The following is a 19,648-nucleotide window of genomic DNA, read 5'->3' on the forward strand; positions in this document are numbered from 1 at the left end:
AAACACAAAACAGAAGCATTTCAACACTATTGCAAACCAGAGTGTCTTTATTGGGCTGAGACATTCATTTTAAACAGAAAGAGACAGACATTTAAGACATCAAAAGAGGTAATTAAAAGTAGTCAAGAAAATTTTACATCCAAATTATACTGTAGATGGAACACAGAGCCTAAGAGCAAATAAAGAAATTGAAAAGCATGCCAACATTTATTTGAATATGAAAAAAAAAACAGGCTAAAATTTTATGGGCATATCAAAAGACTGGAATCAAGCACATTAACTACATGGGTTGTAGAATTCTAAGACATTCACAGTAAAACTAAAACTGAAACTATAAAATGGACTGGTGCAGTAACAGAAGACCTCAATGAAGCATGGATAACACAACTTGATGTACCAGTCCCCTTCTAACACCCTTCCTGCTTCATTCATCCTATGTTGTTTTGCTTCCAAATTAGTATAATTTGTTCACTCTGTTTACTATATGGTCACCAATTCTGGTGCAAAGTTCGTCATTAGTCTCATTTGAGTTGCTCCTCAAAACTCTCAGTCCATATCCCTGCTCAAAATGTTGTACATCCCATTTGGGAAGTTCTGTAATTTTTCCACTCACACAGATGATCACATTGTCAAAATGAATCTCATGATTAATAGCCTTTCACTCCAATTTTGGTCCCACCTCTGAATTTTTCATTTCCTTCATTGTTGCTTCAAGTATATGTTGAATTGTAGTCCAGAAAGACTACTTCCATGCTTAGACCCTTTTTAATCAAGAACTTCCTTCTTGGTTTTCCATTCATATTATTTCTTCTTGGTCCTTGTATACATTTCCCTATAACATACACAAATTTGTCTGAGTGTTTGAAACATTTTTCACTACTTTTCATTACTGAGCGCTGTTTCTATGTCGACAAATCTCATAAAAGCACCTTGAGTTTTCTTTAGCCTTTCATCCATTATCAAGCAAATATTTACATTAATTTCAATCAACTGCTGGTCATTGTGTATATTTGTTGGTACCAGCTCCACAACAATTTTTACCACTGTACCTTATTCTAAAGATCACAATCACAAGTCAGTCCGGTTCTCTCTCTTTTTAATTATTTGTTATCTAATTTCTAACCTACACCCATCCTTGTTCAATTAGAATGCTTGCATTTTGTTTACAAGTTGATTAAAACCTGGATACTTTTTCATACATTGGTCTAGGGTATGAACACATTTTGAAATGTCCATTTTCAATGCATCTGGTAAATCATCATAGTCAAAGATGACCACGATACATTATTAAACAATGGAAAATCCAGGATGGAATGTAACAATATAATGAAAGAGATAGTTGCTACTCACAATATGGTGGAGATGCTGAGTCACAGAAAAGCACAACAAAAAGACTGTTGGAAAGTTGGCTTTCGGCCAACAGGGCCTCTGTCAAAAAGAGACACCACACACACACACACACACACACACACACACACACACACACATGACCACAGTCTATGGCAGCTGGAGCCAGACAGCATTGCATTATGGGAGAGGCAACTGGGTCAGGGTAAGGAGGAGGCTTTGGCAGGAAGGGGGAGGGATGCAAGGTAGGAGTGGAGGATGGTAAATGCCTGCTCAGAGTGTGTGGGGATGAGGCAGAAGTAAGACAGCTAGGTGCAGTCAGGAGGTTAGACAGAGGGTGGGGGAGGGTAGTAGAAAAGGAGAGAAGTAAAAAGACTACATGCGTTGATGGAATGAGAGATGAGTAGTGCTGGAATGCGAGAAGGGAAGGGACTAGATGTGTAAGGACAATGACTAGCGACAGTTGAGGCCAGGAGAATTATGGGAACATAAGGTATATTGCAGGAAGATGTCCCACCTGCACAATTCAGAAAATCTGGTGCTGGTGGGATGGATCCAGATGGCACAGGCTGCAAAGCAGTCATTGGAATGAAGGACGTTGTGCTGGTCGATGTGCTCAGCAACAGGGTGGTCCAGTTGTTTCTTGGCCACAGTCTGTCAGTGGCCATTCATGCAGACAGGTTGTCATTCCCACATATAATGCTGGACAGTGGTTGTAGCCTAGCTTGTAGATCACGACTGGTTTCACAGGTGGTCCTGCCTTTGATGGGGTAGGTGATGTTTGTGGTGGTGGGATGATGTACGGGACAGGTCTTGTACCTAGGTCTACTACAGGAATGTGAGACATGAGACAAGGGGCAGGGAGGAAGGGTTGTGTAGGGATGGACAAGGATATTGTGTAGGTTCGGTGCACAGTGGAATACCATTGTGGGAGGGGTGGGAAGGTTAGTGGGTAGGACATTTCTAATTTGAAAGCACACTGAGAGGTAGGCATAACCCTAGTAGAGAATGTAATTCTGTTGGTCCCTGGGTGGTACTGAGTCATGAGGGGCAAGCTCCTCTGTGGCTAGAGAGTGGGGCTTTGGGAGATGTTGGATGACTGGAAAGATAACGCACTAGAGATCTGTTTTTGTACAAAGTTGGGAGAGTAATTAAGATTTGTAATGGCCTTTGGCAAAGGTGGTGTTCAATAGTGGTAAGGTCATGGGCATTCCCTTTACAATATCATCCCTAATACCCATGGCCTAAATGCTACTGAACACTACCATTCCCAATAGCTGACAGATTCCAAACTAAACACCTCCTTGCTCGTTGCCATGACCAACTACACCCTCACCCGCACAATTGCCTCTCCTTTGAAGGTATTACCTACAAAAAAATCTGGGTATGGCTATGGGCACCTGCATGGCACCACCCTATGTCACCCTATTCATGTGCCATCTAGAGAAATCCTTCCTAAAGATGCAGAATCCCAAACCTCTCACCTGGTTCAGATTCAATGATGACATCTTCGTGATTTGGATTGAGGTTGAGGACAACCTATCCACATTCCTCCAGAACCTCAATACCTTCTCCCTCATTTGCTTCACCTGGTCCTACTCAACCCAACAAGCCACCTTCCTAGATGTTGGCCTCCACCTCAAAGATGGCTACAGCAGTAACTCTGTCCATATCAAACCTACCAACCACCAGCAATATCTCCACCTCGACAGCTGACATCCATTACATACCAAGAAGTCCCTTCCATACAGCCTGGCTACCTGTGGCCATAGCATTGTAGTGATGAGCAGTATCTCTTGAAATATACCAAAAGTCTCACTGAGGCCTTCACAGATTGTAATTACACTCCCAACCTTGTACAAAAACAGATCTCTTGTGCCTTATCTTTCATCACCCATCACCTTGAACAGTCCCACCATCTGGCCACAGGGGAGCCTTCCCCTTGTGACTCACAAGGGAAACTACCCATCGCACTCCCCTCAGATTTAGTGGTAAGAGGGCCCAGTGGACAGCCAGTCAAAAACTGAAAACAGATCAAGAATGAAAACAGGAAGAAGGTGTACTGGACTGTGGGGGAAAAAAATTGAAACAGTGAACAGTCCAAGAACAAAAAGTGCAATATAGACCAGGCTGGACGAGAAATGGTGTCTTGGGTAAGTGGTTACAGTGTTAGACTGCCAAGTGGACAAGCCACGTCTGAACTTCCCTTGTGCCAGCTTTTTTTTTATGTTCACTTTATTCAAATTTGTGTCTGTGTTGTGGTGTAGCAGCTGTTTGCAACAGAAAGGTTAAAATAGGGACCTATAATGACAGCAGATTCTGCACAACTACTCTATTAGCAACCAAAAGGAAGTGGCTTTCGAATAGGAACTGCAAATATTTGATGACAAAAGACAAGTCAACCGAATCCTTGACTTGAAAATATGCCTAATGTGTCATACACCGCATCAGTGACAGTACGTGTGTCTTATGAGAAGAATCTCTTATTGATGCACTTAATTTGTACAGCTGGTAAGTGAGTGAGATATGTCTCCTTGACTGATATAGGCATTTGTACGAAAGTGAATGTTATCACTCCCTAGGAAAGGATAAAAACATAACAGTTTGTCATGTAAACTGCAACAAATGAATGCACCAGTTTCACAATCACACAGTTTCTCTGTGCTCTTTCAAAACATCTGTTTTTAATATTTTTACACTTGCATTTCATTTCTGAAGCCTTGACTCTTGAATTCCTTTATTGTAACATAGTTCACACCCATTTCTTTGTTGTTTTCATTTTTGTGAGACGTCCACTTTCATCTCATCTGTTCTCACTATTCATCACATTTACTTGTGATGGTACTGTATTCTTACCACATGATTCATATTCTATAACCAATGTATAGTATGACAACTTCCAGGACTACAGAAAGAGAACAAACATTTCAATGACTGGACAGACAGGTACGAATATTGTGAAGAAATAAATAAATGCCACAAGGGAGTTTTTAACATCTTGCCCACTTGCCAGTCCAACACTATGACCACTCGCCCACAACTTCATTGCTTTTTCAGGCTGCTCTATATTGCACTTCTAGTTTTTGGAATGTTCACTATTTCTATTTTGCTTTTCTTTTCACGGTTAAGTACACCTTCCTGTTTTCATGCCTGATGTATGTTCAGTTTTTGATAAGCTATCCACTGGGTCATCTTACCACTAAATCTTAGGGGGGGGGGGAGGGGGGGGGGTGATGGGCAGTTTCCCTCATCAGTACCACCCAGGACTGGAGAGACTGAATTACATTCTCCGTCAGGGTTAAGACTATCTCTCATCATGGCCAGGGTTAAGACTATCTCTCGTCGTGCCCTGAAATATCCTATTCACTAACCTCCCACCCCTCTCACAGTGGTATTCTGCCGTCCACTGAACCTACACAATATCCTCGTCCATCCCTACATGACCTCTGCTCACAACTCCTTGCCTCACGGCTCATATCCATGTAATAGACTTAGATGCAAGACCTGCCCCTTACATCATCCCATGACCACCTACACCAGTTCAGTTATAAGATCACCTATCCCATCAAAAGCAGGGCCTCCTGTAGAACCAGTCATGTGATCTACAAGCTAGGCTGCAACCACTGTGCTGCATTCCACATGGCATGACAACCAACAAGCTTTCTGTCTGCATGAATAGCTACTGACACACTGTGGCCAAGAAACAAATGAACCACCCTGTTGCTTAGCATGCCACCCAGTACAACTTCCTTCATTCCAATGACTACTTCACAGCCCCTGCCAGCTTTTCTCAATTGTGCATGTGGGAACTCTCCCTACAATATAACCTATGTTCCCATAATCCTCCTGGCTGAACCTCTGTTAGTCATTGTCCTTACCCATCTAGCCCCTTCCCTGTTTCCATTCCAGCACTACACAGCCCTCATTCCACCAAAGCACCTACTCTTTTTACTTTTCTCCTTTTCTACTGCCACCCCCCCCCCCCCCCATCCTCCAACATCCTCCATATAATCTCATGCTACACCTAGCTGCCTTACTTTCCACCTCATCACTGCACATTCCCAGCTACACTTTACTGCCCCCTACTCCTAATTCTGCATCCCCGCTCCCTGCCCCAGCATCCTCCTTACCCCCACCCAGTTGCCTCTCCCATAATGCACTGCTGCTTGGTGTGTGGCTCCAGCTGCCATAGACTGTGGTCGTGTGTGTGTGTGTGTGTGTGTGTGTGTGTGTGTGTGTGTGTGTGTGCACGCGCATATGCATGCGCACTTGCACACACCTATTTTTCACAAAGACCTTGCTGGCTGAAAGCTAACTTTCTGACAGGTTTTTTGGTAAGCCTTTATGGAACTCGGCATCTCCGCTATGTGGTGAGTAGCAACTATCCTTTTTGTTATCTTGGTACTTTATACATTATTTCTTCTTTTCCTGTGTTGAGGATCCATAATATATTTTGTGGAACAACATTCCCATCTTTAATGGTTAGCTTTATGTAAATTCTCCATAAATGTTTATGTATCCCGTATAATGCTTAAAATTTTTTGCATGACCTCTTCCGCTTCAAAATCATCTGGAATTTGAAATTACAATTGTGGTGATGGGAAATAAAGTTAACACTCAAAGGAAATGAGAAATGTTTGAGCATAATTAGAAATGTCATTTTTAATGTAAATTTAAATCTTGTCATGGAGATAACAGTGATGTGAATAATCCAAGAATGTGCAACTGAGCATACAGCCACTAATGATACAGAATTCAATGATTCCGGCAAAAGATACCACTCAGACTGGAACACAGAGTGTTCAATCCTTAAATCAAACAGGCTTGCTTTCACAATTACTCTCTGAATTTGATCTTAATGAACTGTACATAGACAGCCTTTGTGAAATTCATTGTCTGGGCAGTGATGAAATACCCATGATGGTAAAACAGTCCTTTACTCAAGGCAAAATGATCAACATTTGCATCTTGTTGGGGTCTAGTTAATGATCGACTCATCATTCGTGTTCATCACACTACTCACATGAGGAAAACTATTGTGCAGGTCCATTTGCCATCAGAATATTCAAATTAATGAAGACAAGGGCATTTTTCATGAACAGTTGTATGATCTATTTGATGAAATACTCAATCATGATCTTAAACTTCTTATAGATGATATGAATGCATTACTTTGGCAATGACTATATTATCCCGTAGCCTCCATGGAATCTGTATAGGCAATAGTTTCCTTTAACTTAAAATGATATGTAAGAAGACCTAGCATTCACCTGAAGGAAACAGTCTAAATTATAGTTACCACATTCGTTTGAACAGACAATGGAAGTCCTCTTTGTGAGATACACAAACCTATCATGCTGCAGACATTGGGTAGGGTCATTTCTTGGTCCGAGAGACCTTGAAAGTGAAGTTCAAATTGTGGCAATGCCAACAACATAAGCAGAAATCATCTGATGTAGCAAAGTGAAAGGTAAAGTAGGAAGTTCATTTGTAATCAGCCTTAAAAATCTATAGCAGGTATTTCAAGATCAATCAGATGATGTTGAAATGCCATGGTTTAAACTCAAGGATTCTGTGATTACATGTACTGTAGGGACAAGTGGAAGACAGAGTGAAACACAGAAAGAGCAATAAATCCAAGACCATACTTGGCATCCGATAAGATGAAAGGATGGTGGTGAAGTAATACAGTGAAATAGCTAAAGATCAGAAACTTCAATTTACTAAACAAAAATACATCAACTTACACTGCGGCATCAAAAGCAGTTGTAGAGGCAAAAAAAAAAAAAAAAATAAATAAATAAATAAATAAATAAAATAAAAATAAAAAAAATAAAAGTGATTTCAACAGAAAAGTAGAGGGGTGCAAAATGATGCATCTCGAATTGACACCAGGGCATTGTACCATATCATTTGAGAACTTTTACTTCAACATCTGCATCTACATCTATATTTACATCTACGTCCATGCTCTTCAAACTACTGCACAGTGTGTAGCAGAGGCCACCCTGTACCACTACGAGTCGTTTCTCATACTGTTCCACTCATGGATACAGAGAGAGGAAAATTGTCTACATGCCTCTGTATGAGTCCCTAATTTCTCATACCTTATCTCCATGGACCTAACACGAGATATATACAGGGCAAGTCAAAAGTCCTTGGACACTTCATAAATTGGGGGAAAATTGAAATGTGATCATGGGAACATAGGTTTGACATGGGGCCGTGACTTTTGGAGTGAATGTCATTCATGGCCGCCAGCTTGAAATCTGCCATTTTGGATTCAAGACATTTTTTTAAATGGGAAGGGGGGTGTATGACACATCAAATAACACTCGCTTGAGCTCTGGAATTTAGTGGTATAATTTGTTTTTGTCTATCTTGTACAGTTTAGAGGTTATTAATGTTCAAAGTTGGGAAATTACCTTCATACCAACTGTTACAACACATGTTCTACATGTTGTCCATCCCATGCAAAGCACAACTGTAGTCACCGCAACCACTCTGACTGCACACGAAGGAGAGTGTCTCCTGCAATTTGGTCATAGGCTTGTTGTATGCGTTCCTCCAGGTGTCTCAAATCATGGATCTTCTCATCATACTCTATCTGCTTAACATGTCCCCTGGAGGACTGCGACTACAGTTGTGCATTGCACGGGATGAACAACATGTAGAACATGTGTTGTAGCAGTCGGTATGAAGGTAATTTCCCAACTTTGAACATTAATAACTTCTAAACTGTACAAGATAGACAAAAACAAATTACACCATTAAATTCCAGGGCTCGAGCGAGTGTTATTTGATGTGTCATACACCCCCTTCCCAGTTAAAAAAAAAAAAAATGACTTGAATCCAAAATGGCAGATTTCAAGCGGGGGGCTATCAATGACATTCACTCCGAAAGTTGTGGCCCCACATCAAACCTATGTTCCCATCATCACATTTCAATTTTCCCTTTAATCTTCCAACTTATGAAGGTGTCCAAGGACTTTTGACTCGCCCTGTATTTGCAGTAGTAGGATTGTTCTGTAGTTAGCTTCAAGTGCTGGTGCTCTAAATTTTCTCAATAGTGTTCCCTGAAAAGAATGTCACCTTCCCTCCAGCGACTCCTGTACTAGTTCTTGAAGTGCCTCCGTAACATCTGCACGTTGTTTGAACTCCTCAGTAACAACTCTAGTGGCCCGCCTCTGAACTGCTTTGGTGTTTTCCTTTAATATGACCTGGTACGGATTCCAAACACTCGAGCAGTACTCAAGAATAGGTCACACTAGTGGCATACATGCAGTTTCCTTTACAGATGAACCCCACTTTCCTAAAATTCTCCTAGTAAATTAAAGTCTACCATTCTCCTTCTTTTACAATCCTTAGAGCCCCTTTCCATTTCTATCACTTTGCTATGTTATGTGTAGATATTTAAACAATGTGACTGTGTCAAGCAAGACATTACTAATGGTGTATCTGATCATTCTTGCTGGGGTCTTCAGTCCAAAGGCTGGTTGGATGAGTTCTCCGTGCTACTCTATCCTGTGCAAGCCTCTTCATGTCCTAATAACTACTGCAACATACATCCTTCCAAATCTGCTTACAGTATTCATCTCTTGCCTTCTCCTACATTCTTTACCCCCCACTCTTCACTCCAATACTAAACTGGTGATGCCTCAATGTCTCAGCATATGTACTATCACCTGATCCCTTCTTTTGGACAAATTGTGGCCCAGATTTCTTGTCTCCCCGATTCTTTTCAGTAATTCTTCATTAGCTACATGATCTACATATCTAATCTTTAGCTTTCTTATTTACCCTCTCTACTTCAGCAAGCATCGGTTATTTTGCTGCCCAAATAACAAAACTGGTCTATTGCTTTAAGTCTCTTGTTTCCTACTCTAATTCCCTCAGCATCACCTCATTTAATTTTGCTATATTCCATTATCCTTGACTTGCTTTTGTTGATGTTCATATTGTATCCTCCTGTCAAGAACTGTCTAGTCCATTCAACTACTCTTCCAAGTCTTTTGGTGTCTCTGACAGAATTACAATGTCGTCTGCAAATCTCAAGATTTTTATTTCTTCTTCCTGAATTTTAATTCTTACTCCAAATTTTTCTTTGGCTTCCTTTGCTGCTTGCTGTGTGTACAGATTGAATAACACTGGGGATAGGCTATAACCCTGCTTCACTCGCTTCTCAACTACTGCCTCCCTTTCATACCCCTCAACTTTTATAACCGCCATCTGGTTTCTACACAGGTTGTAAATAGAATTTCGGTACCCATCTTTTACCCTTGTTACCTTAACAATTTCAAAGAGAGTATTCCAGTCAACACTGTCAAATTCTTTCTCTAAGCCTACAAATACTATAAAGGTAGGTCTGCCTTTCCTTATTCAACCATCTAAGATAAGTTGAAGGCTCAGTATTGCCTCATGTGTACTTACATTTCTCCAAAATTTAAACTGATATTCCTCAAGGTCTGCTTCTAACAGTTTTTCCATTATTCCATACAGAATTAATGTCAGTATTTTGCAATCATTACTTATTAAATTGACACTTTGTTCATCTTTGTACCTTTCAGCCACTGCTTTCTTCAGAATTGGAATTATTACATTCTTCTTTAAGTCTAATACAGCTTGCATGCGAGAGGGAAGAGTTTTGTCATGCCCGGCTCTCTCAAGACTATCAGTTGTTCTTATGGAATGTTGTCTACCCCAAAGGCCTTGATTTGATTTGGGTCTTTCAGTGCTCTAATTCTTCTCACAGTATTACTTCTCCTATTTCATCTTCATCTAGATCTTCCTCCAGTTCTACACTTTTGCCTTTAAGTTCATCTCCCTTGTACAGTCCTAAATACTCCTTTCCCTTCTTTTTCTAGTACTGGATTTCCATCTGAGCTCTTGATATTTGTACAGCTGCTTGTCTTTTCACCAAAAATGTCTTTAATTTTACTGGAAGTGGTGCCCAATTTTTCCCTAGTGAAATGCGCTTCCAAATCCTTACGTTTGTCCTCTAGCCATTCCAAACATCATGGGTTTCTTTTTCCTACCCATCTGCATTAACTTACATTTTTCTACATATAGAGCTAGCTGCCACTCATCACATTAACTAGAAATTTTGTCTAAGTCATATTGTATCCTCCTAAAGCCACTCATCTTCGACTCTTTCCCATACACCATAGCACCATCCGCAAACAACTGCAGATTGCTTTCCACCTTGTCCACCAGATCATTGTGGACACAGAAACTAATAGTGGTCCAATTACATTTCCCTGGAACACTCCTGACGGTACCCTTGTCTCCGACGAAAACTTTCCACCAAGGACAACGTATTAGGTTCTACTACTTAAGAAGTCTTTGAGCCACTTACATACCTAGGATCTTTCCATGTGCTTAAACTTTCATTAACAGTCTGCAGTGAAGTACAATGTAAAATGCATTTTGGAAATCTAGAAATATAGAATCTGCCTGTTGCCCTTCATCCCTAGTTCATAGTATATCATGTGAGAAAAGGGTAAGCTGAGGTTTGCATGAGTAGTGCTTTCTAAAACCATACTGATTCAGAGACAGAAGCTTTTTGGTCTTAAGGAAATTTATAATAGTTGAATTCACTGTATCTTCTAAAATTCTGCAGCAGATGTTAAGATCACTGGTCTGTATTTTTGCAGGTCCTTTCTTTTACCCTCTTACATATAGGATTCACCTGCACCTTTTTTTCCAGTTGCTTGGGACCTTGACTGTTTGAGAGATTCACAATAAGTGCAAGCTAAGTAGGGGGGAGGGGGGGGGGGGGCAATGTCACACACTACTCATTGTAAAATCGAACTGGGATTCCATTAGGATATGGTGACTTACTTGTTATCAACTCTTTCAGTTGTTTCTCTACACCGGGGATGATTATTACTATATCATACATATGGGACACTCTGTGAAGGTAAACGACGACATGTTCGTACTCATCTGGGCCTCCTTTGTGGCATATGTCATATAAGGACATTATTTATTATGCTATGAGACCAAGAAACTGCTGTGTTCAGCTATATTTTTTATTACAATAGACCTATTTTGGCATGACTGCCATTGCCAGGTTATATCAGGTGATCTTGATGTCCGTATGATATCACTGTTTTTGCTGCTGTCACTATGGTATAAGTTTGCTTCTTTAACGTTGGTGGAACTATAGAAGGCATTAAACTATAGCTGGAGCAGTTACCTCTGAAGTCAATACAGCTGTCAATTAACATCCCTATGAAATAAATTTTCAAAATTGGAAAAGTTCAGAAATAACTGCTCTGGCTACATTTTAATTTCTATAGCTCCACCAACAACACAGAAGCAAACATATATAGTAATGACAGTAACCAAAATAGTGATATCACATGGACATCAAGACCACCTGATATAACATGATCATGGCAATCACCCCACAATAGACCTATTTTAATAAAAAATATAATCAAACACAGCAGTGACTTGGCCTCACAGCAAACTTATAAAGGTATGTTTGTATGATTCTCCTGTGTGAACAATTTCTTAAGCACAAAATTTAAATCTTTGGTGTTCAGTTTGCTATCTTCAACTTCCATACCAGACTGGTCAACGAGTGAATGCATGGAAGCTTTAGCCCTGCTTAGTGATATTACATAGAACCAGAATTTTCTCGCATTCTTGGTCAGATATTTTGGTAAGGTGTGACAATGTTAGGTGTTACATATGCTTTGCGAATAGATCTTTTCAAAGATGCACAAATCTCTACTAAACTCTGCCTGTTGTCATTTGCACATTGTCTTCTGAAACAAGGGCATAACAGCCTCTGCTTTGCCACCATTTTCTGAATTTCTTTGTTAAGCCACAGTGGTTCTTTTCCATCCTTAATCCATTTACTACACACATATCTGTCCACTGAATGATTCCCTATCTGTTTAAACTTTACCCATAATTCCTCGATTTCTATCATACCAAAGCTAAATGATTGCAATTCACTGACTAAGTTACATGCTAGCAACTGTTTATCTTCTCTTTCTAACAGAAACATTTTCCTAATCTACTTGACTCACTTATTAACTTCTGTAGCCATAATCATTTAATCTCGATCTATACTGATACCACCGATAAGGTTCAACCTGTTTGTAGCTACAAAGTCTAAGATATTTTTATTGTGTGTGGGCTGCTCAAGACAGTTTTTGGTAAAAGTGTTCAAAAAGTACTTCACTAGACTGTCTGTCTGTACCCCCCCCCCCCCCTCCCCCCTGCAATGCATCCATAGACATCCCAGTCTATAATCAGTAGATTAAAGTCTCCTCAAACTAGTATTGCATGATCTAGGTATGTACACACTACTGACCATGGACTTTCTTTGAATGACTCTAGAACTGTCACAATGGAATCAGGCGGCCGCTAAAAACATCTGACAATCAACTTGATTTCACCTACAACTGTCACACACAACAAGATGACTTTGCTGTCATACTCAATTTCAGCCTCAACAGAGACAATAGTTTTGTCAACTGCAATGGACACTCCCCCTCCTGTGGCATCTAACCTGTCCTCCTGATAAATGTTCTAAGACTCACTAAATATCTCAGAGCTTTCTACTTCGGGTTTAGCCAGCTCTCAGTCCCAAGAGTAATTTGGCATGAGAAATTTCCTGGAGGGCAATAAATTTGGGAACTTTGTTACAAATACTTCGACAATTTACTGATAAAATTTTGACAGTCAAAATGTCTTTACTCTAAAAGTAGTCTGATTTCCCCATGTGCACATCGACTGGTGAGTGTTCATGAGTGTACCTCATACTCCCACCTAGCCTAAAAATCTGCCATGTGCACTCAACAAGTACTCTGCTACCTGAATAGCTGCTTCCTTTATGTAGTGCATTCCTGACCTATTAAAGGGAGTCCTACACATTCCCACCCAATAATGTAGGTCTAGAAATCTGCAACCAACACTGTCACAGAGTTGACAAAGCCTTTGGTTGAGACCCTCCACTCAGTTCCAAACCAAAGGACCCAGATCAACTCTGGGAACAATGCCGCAGACTGCAAGGTCTGTTTGCACCCCATGTGCTAAGTTGGTTGGTTGATTTGAGGGAAGGGACCAAACAGAGTTATCATTGGTCCCATTGGATTAGGGAAGGATGAGGAAGAATGTCAGTCAAGCCCTTTAGAAGGAAACATCCTGGCATTTGACTGGAGATATTTTGGGAGTTCACAGGAAACCTAAATCAGGATGGCCAGACATGGGTTTGAACCATCGTCCTCCTGAATTTAAGTCCAGTGTGCTAACCTCAGTACCAACTGGCTTGGTCACGTGGGAGGTCAGCAGCCTCCACTACCTCCATCAGCCATCTCTATGAACTGAGAATGGCCTCAGAACCAACACGACAGGTATCATTAGTTCTGATGCGAGCCAAAACTCACAGACAACTGCATCCTGCAAACTGTATACATGCAGATAAGGCCACCTCCACATCTCAGATGAGGCCAACAGCATACATACTGAGTGCGCAATGGGTTTGTTTCCAGTCCTGAATGCTATCTTCCTAAGGTGCTCCATAACGCACCTATCATGGGGCTCCTGATAACAAGCAAACCCCTGCCCATATGTGCTTGCTCAGATCCTGCTGCAGAAATGACCACCTGTTCTCTCATAGGGTAAACAGGCAAGGCCAGACACCCAGCCTCCACACTGGCCCTCCATCTTGAGCAACACGAATGCAATACTACCCGCCATTCACCTTGCTGCGAGGGCAGATCCACTGCATCGGGTACATTACAAGGTGCCTCAGTAGCAGAGCCTGTGGGCCAAACAAGCAACACCTCAGGTGCCCCCTGTGACATGCCAGATTCTTTGCCACCACTACACCCCCAGACAGCAGCCTGAATGTGGCTGACTGTATTTGAAACTGCATTTAACTGTTTGCAAATTGTGACTAGCACTTCATGCATCTGCACAAAGTATACACACATCCTACCCATCCTAGCAAGACTAACTGAAAAAGTAAACTATAAAATCTGACAGATACTTGGACATGCAACTTGTTACCCTCCTGATGTGTTACCAATGGACACTGATACCTTAAGGAACTGTGCAGCTGTCTGTTCAGAAGAAATGACAACTGAGCTACGGACTGCCTGAATTTAAACTTACAATGCATGTAATTTAAGAAATACGCACTACCAAGAAAACACAGGAAAAGCTAAATATGTAACTTGTTGCCCTGGAGATTGTCACAGGTGATAGCTGGAGCCAGGCTGAACTGAATGGTCACTTGTCTGCAAAACAAACAAATGAGCAACTATTGTGCTACTTACTGGACACCGTAATTTTTCAGGCACCTCATAAATGATAAAACTGGAATACTTCTATCCACAAAAGATGAACAAGCTGCACAATGAGTGGAGAACATCAAAGAAACTTTACACCAGCCCAATCGATATACAGCTTACAACTTTAAAATGAGCCAAAAATGTAACAGCTAGTGGTAAAAACAGGTAATCTCACAAAAGCAGTTGTGTGTGTAGCATTCATAACATTTAAAAGCAATACAGTGGCTGAAATTATGTAATACAAGAGGCCTTATTTCATTTGTCTCTTTATTAAACTGTGTAATACCAAAACAAGTTTGCTGGCTTCCACAGCCAGTGTCATTTTGAAAAAAATAATTCTGAGTAATAGGCCACACCATTACAAAACACTAAAGCAACTAAATAGCTGATTTTTTGACTGTTCAAGGAGGAAACTTAGTTCCTTTAGGGTTTTATAACAACATGGCACAATGCCCAAAATTATTTTATTCAGAATGTGCAATGCCTGTTGGCAAACATGGCAATCTGCAGAAGACTTGGTGCGTGTGATCATTGTTAAACTACAAAATAAGGATATACAACCACACATACAAATTGTAGGGTATCAAGCTTCTATCAGTGGCAGGGAAAGTCTTTTTGCCTTGTTCAAAAAAAGATACAAACAGCAGCAAACTGTCAACAACAAGAAGAACAGGCTGTCTTTTGAAGTGGAAGGCTGTGCTTTGAACAAATACTTGTTCTGAAAAAAATTATAGAATAATGCACAGACTTTCACTGTTTGCTGTACCTTAACTTCATTGGGTTTAAAAATGCTTTCAACAGCATACACTAAGAATCATTGGAGAATACTGGAAGCCTGTGTGGAATTCCTAACCATCTCACTGATGTTTTCAGAAACCTAGTTGCTGCATATAAACATACAATGGATAGAAACCTTTTTTTTAGAATTCTGAAAGGTGTTAGACAAGGATGCATTTCGTCACCATTCCTTTCATATTGTCACATCATCACAAGACTCCAGACCAAGTCCACAAGCAAGATTGTCAATGAAGTACAGCACTTTGCACTGAAAGCACGCCTATTATGAACAGTAATTTACAGAAAGAATAAAAGAGAACTGCACTCCTGGACAGAAACTGCTGTACTTTACACAAGCATAGAATATGCCATAATATACAAACATGAGAAATTTCAAGAACTTTCCAGAATTGATAGGTAATAGATAACAAATAATTGCTGGTGGTTCGATTTGAGCTGGTGACCTACACCACACTACATGCAGCACAGTTTGTAGCAATGCTCCTCCTCCTGGAGAATTCCTCCAGGGAGTTCAAATGGTTCAAATGACTCTGAGCACTATGGGACTTAACTGCTGTGGTCATCAGTCCACTAGAACTTAGAACTACTTAAACCTAACTAACCTAAGGACATCACCCACATCCATGACCGAGGCAGGATTTGAACCTGCGACCGCAGTGGTCGCGCGGTTCCAGACTGTAGCGCCTAGAACTGCTTGGTCACTCCGGCCGGCCCCTCCAGGGAGTCAACTACAGCATCCTCAATCTAGATTTTGTGAATGGTCCTCTGCATTGAAGTGCTGGCAGATGCTTACGTTCTGCTCATCTTATCACATCCTCCTCACTATCATCATCATCATCATCATCATCATCAATGAAGGTAGCCTCTCCTATTGAAGCTTCACAGTTGCCGAGTTGGTCTTCAGTTTCCTTAAACGAGAAGCCCTAATATCAAACTGCACCTTACAACTGTAATATACAGAGGACATGAAAAACATCTCTGCACTTTTCTTTTCATGATGAAAGGCAATAATCTTCAACTTCACATATGACGTCCTACAAATGATGGCAGATACAATATAGCCCAGTAACAATTAAGTGACTTTCCTGAAAGTTGTATTTTCTGCACAGACATAAAGATCTATACCAAGTCTCTGGCACTGTGTCTCACTAGGCAGTTTGGCTTTATAGCATTCTCCATCTTCCTACTGTGTGTTCCAGGTGCTTAAATGAGCCAGCCATCTTGTTTCTTTGGTCCTGGTGATAAGGTATTTCAGATAGTCATCCTGAATATCATCTGGTTTGAAATGGAACCAGTGCACCCATCATCCTTTTGGCTTCATGACCATGCAGAAGAAAGAACAGTGTGAAGCGAGTAGTGTATTACTTATATGCAAATTTCACAAGGGGCAGTACTGTATCCCAAACTCCGTGTTCGACAGCAACATACATCCAGAGCATTTCTGCTAATATCTTATTAAAGCATTCTGTGAAGCCATTCATAATGGGTGTGGGCAGTTGTATTCCTGTGTATTATGTCACAACATGAAATTATTTCTGATACTATTCTCGACTGGAAAATTTTCTATGATCAGATATCAACACAAAGGATGCTCTATGTTTCAAAATGTCATCTTCTGTAAGCAGCCGTGCACTTTCCAGTGCTCCAGCAGACAGTACAGCTTTGGTGCCAGTATAGAGGGTGCAATAGTCACTGCAGACTATTACCCACTGATTCCCTTCAGTTGACTTTTGGAATCTCCCCAAAAGATAGATTCAGATAACAATTTGGTGGAATATCCATCTGTCAGTGGTATTCTTCACAGTGGCTCACACAGTGTCCAATACATTGACAGAGATGTGGGTGGTGGTATCAGAATCTGATTCTGTATGGAGTCTTCACATATTCCAGGTGACCAGATGTTGGAACATGATGGAGAAACTTCAGGATAACTGGCAGTAGCTGAACTGGGATGATGAGCAACTGTTTCTACTCAGGCAGACCATAGTTCCTCTTACATGAATGTTCCATTTACTAACTGGAATTCTCCTTCAGTTGGTTCCTCACTCTTCAAATCTTCTAGTGTTTCCAGCAATGCTTGATCTTCCCTCTGTTCAGCAGCCATGTCATTAACAAAGTGAGGACTCAGCTTTCACCCACACTGCTGTGTTCTGTCATAGGATTCCTCGAAAGGCAGTGTCCTTGCATTTGCATCCGTTTCTGTATACCACTTCCTAAAGTTTTAGTACCCATCTTGTATACCAACCCAATGGGTTCTTCGAGCTAGCTAGACAGAATGAAAAATGATGGTCCATCACAACAGTGAATGGTTTGCCAAAAAAATACATCTGGAAATTGTTAATTGTCAAAACAACTGTAAGGCACTCTTTCTCATTTGTAGAGTAGTTAATCTCACACTTGGAGAGTACTCTGCAACTCTGAAAACAACTTTTAGAATTTACGATACAACTGCACCTATACTATAATTGCTACTGTCAGGGGATTCTTGTCATACAGTGCTAGGACTGAAAAAGATGTTAGCACCTCCTTAACAACATGGAAAGATCTTTCGTGCACTTTGTTTATGAAATATTTGATGCCCCCCAGAAGTGGTTCTTGCAAGAGATATGATCCAGAATTCTTTTATGAACTGCTGGTAGTACAAGCACATTCCAAGAAAACTTTTCACATCACAAATATGTCGAAAAGTCAGAATATCTCCGACTGCTCTTATTTTCTATGGATTGTGACAGACTCCATGGCCTTTCACTAGGTGACCTACGATTTTTACTTCTTGGGCAGCAAAGAGAACTTTTTTGTGTTTATGCGGAGGCTTGCAGTCTGAACAGATTTCAATGCAGTTGCCAGGCAGCTTAAATATCTCCAAATATCTTAAAAAATGACAATGTCATCCAGATAGCATACACACAGCCCATTTAATGTGTTAAAGCACACTGTCCCTCATATGTTCGAAGATGGCTGGGGTGTTACATAGTCCAAATGGCATAACTTTGAACTCGTAGAGGCCATCAGGGCTTACAAAGACATTCTTTTTCCAGTCAGCCTCAATTTGTCCGGAGAATCTCCACAAGTCCACAGCTGAGAAAGATTTTGCTTTGCTCCTGTTGAACAGTCTAGGGTGTCATCAATGTGCAGCAGTAGGTAGACACTTAATACAAGTGCTGCCAGCGATATTCTACACTAGTACTAGCTAACTGGTGAATGATCCACAGTGTTGGTAGTGTATTACCATGAGCCACTTAGTTTATCTTTCCTCCACTTATGATTTGAAAGCATCCAAAAACTGGCACAGAAGAGCTAACACACAATGACATTGTGCCTTGCTCGTGGCCGCATCCTGTTGGCAGTTTGATATAGCTTCCTCCCCTGCATTATCTGTAGTAGTAGTAGTAGTAGTAGTAGAGCATGATTCGCCATCAGTAGCATTAATCTGTCCTGCCTACACTATTTCAGCTGTCCCCTTGCACACCCTTTAGGGAGGTGTAGCGGCTGCTCATGACCTCATGACAATTAGTGATCAAAGTTCTCCTGGACTACTTATAATGCTTATGACTGTTGCTGGTATGCAGATTTCTTTTCTGAACATGAGCAGCTTTTAGCAATCAATAAAAGCTTCATGTTTCTATGAGCTTCTAGACTGATGATTGAAACTCATCTCACTGATGATGGCAGAATACCTTCAACAACAAACGTCATCCAAGAGTGACAGTTATTATGTGTGGTTATTGAAATACTTTTGTCCACCTGGAGTTCTGCTCTCCCATGGCTATGACTTCTTGAGACCACTACAAGAAGTACTGTCTTACAATAATATTATAATCATGTTCTGCTAAAATGACAAATCCGAAGGGCTTGTTCTGTCACTGATAGTTACTCTTGCAGCACATGTTCCAGTCTGTTGGATGTATTTCCCATTTCCAATCTTCAACACCATCACTTTTGTATCACAGGACATAGTCTTCTTTAGTGAGTGACAATAAGCATTCGACATTACAGAAAAGGAAGTCCCTCAATAGACTAGTGCCCAGACAGGTTGCCCATCAATGATACGAGTGAGGTTTCTGACTTATTGGTGACTTGTCATTCTTTAAGCATTTTCATCTGTGGCGGCCTTCCCTCAACAGGTGGTCACTCATTTCATTTTCCTGTATTCAGCAGCTAGGTGAGCGCCTGGTGCCTCTGTATAGTGA

General features: G+C 40.8%; 1 protein-coding gene across 7 annotated transcripts in view; it reads right to left on the minus strand.

Moving 5' to 3' along the window:
• LOC124550890 (zinc finger protein 501-like) overlaps window positions 1-19,648 on the minus strand; it is a 601,755-nt gene that overhangs the window by 424,556 nt on the left and 157,551 nt on the right. The gene's annotated exons all lie outside the window — the stretch shown is intronic.

This window comes from Schistocerca americana, chromosome 9, assembly GCF_021461395.2.
Source record: "Schistocerca americana isolate TAMUIC-IGC-003095 chromosome 9, iqSchAmer2.1, whole genome shotgun sequence".
Taxonomy (NCBI): domain Eukaryota; kingdom Metazoa; phylum Arthropoda; class Insecta; order Orthoptera; family Acrididae; genus Schistocerca; species Schistocerca americana.